The 2,485-nt window shown below is 38.6% G+C and overlaps 1 pseudogene; it reads right to left on the bottom strand.

The window, feature by feature from the left end:
• Nucleotides 1-967: 967 nt before the first annotated feature.
• Nucleotides 968-2,055, bottom strand: LOC137767616 (WW domain-binding protein 4 pseudogene; annotated as a pseudogene).
• Between the last annotated feature and the right edge of the window lie 430 nt (nucleotides 2,056-2,485).

Raw genomic sequence — 2,485 nt, 5'->3', positions numbered from 1 at the left:
GAAATTTGTCATATATAGTTTGCTTGATTATTCATTTCCATTCTTTTTTCTTTCTATATGCTGTTTAATGGTTGTTGGCTTGCCTAGATTTCACAAGCACATATTTTATCTATTCTCTATATATTTTATCTTTTCACTTTCCCATAGTTTTAATACAGTTGATCTTCACAAATTTGGTTTCTAGAAATATACATTTCATTCTTGAACTGCTATTGAGTTATGACATTTCTCAATCATACTTTTTACTTCCAAGAACTCTTCTTGCAGCTGCATTGCCTCCCTATCTTTGTAACTTGCTCTTGTTTTTACCACTGCAGTTCTCTTGGATATGAGAATACTAATTAGATACTTTTTAAATTCTCTCTTATTTTTTCAGTAGCTCTGTTTTCTTTGGTGGATTTTCTCTCATTTTAGAGTATGAAATTATCATTTCTGGCAGCTATTTTCCTCATGTGCCCAGGGTTGTATAACGATTGTTCATATTTTTTAAAAAGTGAAAGGGTAGCTGCTAGTTTTGGTTGCTGATGCTGGTTCCTCCAGGGTTTCTGTGGTCCAGGGATGATTTCTCCTGCAGGGACTGTGGCCACAGATCTCCACTTCCTTAGTGCACTGTCTGTATTTGACTGAAGCCTGACATGGTGGTGATGGCAACAGCTCAGGGAAGAGGATTCAGCACCCAGCTATTCTGCATTCAGACGTTTTATGGAGACCCTGGAGAACTGATTTTTTTTTTCCCCCTAAAAGTTCAGTTAATTGACTATGCACTATTTACGACTGACTTAATTCCCTAGCTATTTGGGGGTTTTTTCCACATAAAAAAAGATTTATTTTAAATTCACATAAAATACATTTAGAATAAGTCTAAACTTTTAGCATTTAAGTACTGTAAAACAAACACAGAGGAGCTTTTAGGATGTATATTCTCCATTCTGTCCAAAAAGCCGGTACAAAAAGCTTTTTTTTACAGTTATTGATCATCACCTCGTTGCCTTAAATTTCTAGATTTTCCACTTTCAAGTCTTCTCTTTTTGAAGACTGGGGCCACTCCATCTGCCACAACTCCAAGAAAAGTGTCTGTTTTTTCTTTAAAAACCACTTTGGGTTCCCCACCAGCACCAGCCTCTGAAGTTGATACATATTCATTTTCAGTGCTTGGAAGTTCCAAATCTACCTCCTCGTGGGACTCAGCTTATTTAATTTCTTGCCATTCTCCATATGGGTTTGATTTTTCATGAGCTTTGGGTTTTTCTTCATTTGGACCTGATGAATTCTTCCCTTGGGTATTTTTTTATTTCTGTGTTTCTGCTTCAGTTCCTTTATCACTATTTTTTTTCCCTTAAACTTTATTTTTAGCTTTTGTGTTTCTGTAGCGACTTCTCCTTTTTTCCCCCCTATGTCTGCTTCCTGTTCCCCATCAGAATCACTATGTGAATCTGATGATTTGGACTCTTCTAGGGTGCCAGGTGACTTCTCATTGACCTTACTAGAAAGCAGATCGCCAGAGTGTGGAATGAAATCATCAGGTTTTTCCCATCTGGATTCCCCTGTTTCTGTATTATAATAATAGGTATAACCATCTTTGCTTAAACCTTTTACCCAAACAGTCTTCACTGCCGTCTTTTTAAAGTTTCCTTGAAATCCTTCAGGTTTCTTCCACTGAGATGCTCCTGTGATAAGATCATAGTAATGGTAACCCTCAGAGGTTATGTCTTCTACCCATCTGCCCCTTGAAGGGCCCCTTTTCTTGCTGCTGATTTGATGCAGAGGTGGGTGAGATAGTGCTGGTTACTGGTGATATGCTTGGCTCTGAAATTTCTGACTCTAAGCCAAGCCTTTTCACATGCTCTTGGTATGCTTTCAGGGCAGCTGCCTCCATTGCAGCATTGCTGCCTCCATATCCAGGCTTTTCTGTTTAATCTCACTGATCCTCTTTGCCACATTTTCCTTATGATTCTTTCCTCTTGCGTGAAGTTCAATGCTAGGCCTATTGTCCACTCTCCAGCACTTGTAGTAATCACAGAATTTCTTTGGTTGTGACTTCCAGTAGTCTTCCATGACTGGACCAGCTGCTCCGCAGGTCGCCCCCAGGCCCAGCTGAGGCATGCGTTCCCCACTCGGGGCAAGTTGACGCCCAGCTCACCGCGAGGCTCACCGGAGCCTCCGAGCCCAGACACCTCCCTTCTTCCCTGGGTAGCTATTTGTAATGAAAAGGTAACTGTGTACTGAATTCATATAAATAAAAATTATAAATAGAAATTCTAATAAATAAGAAAACTGTTGTATCTCTTCAGAATCATGATCCATTGAAGTTTTAGTAGTATCTTTGCATAAGTAACCTATTCTTTTAATCATTGAAATTTCAAGTTCCTTCTGCTTACATCTTTTAAAGTATCTTAGCTATTCAGCAATTTACAATTTCATTGAATTTGCAGTCTCACAATAGGATATCAAATTAATCTCCACTGACATTTATTTGAAATTCCGT

Source organism: Eschrichtius robustus, chromosome 7, assembly GCF_028021215.1.
Source record: "Eschrichtius robustus isolate mEscRob2 chromosome 7, mEscRob2.pri, whole genome shotgun sequence".
NCBI lineage: Eukaryota > Metazoa > Chordata > Mammalia > Artiodactyla > Eschrichtiidae > Eschrichtius > Eschrichtius robustus.
The sequence above is the reverse complement of the archived record's forward strand: the minus strand, read 5'-3'. Positions and strand labels throughout refer to the sequence as shown.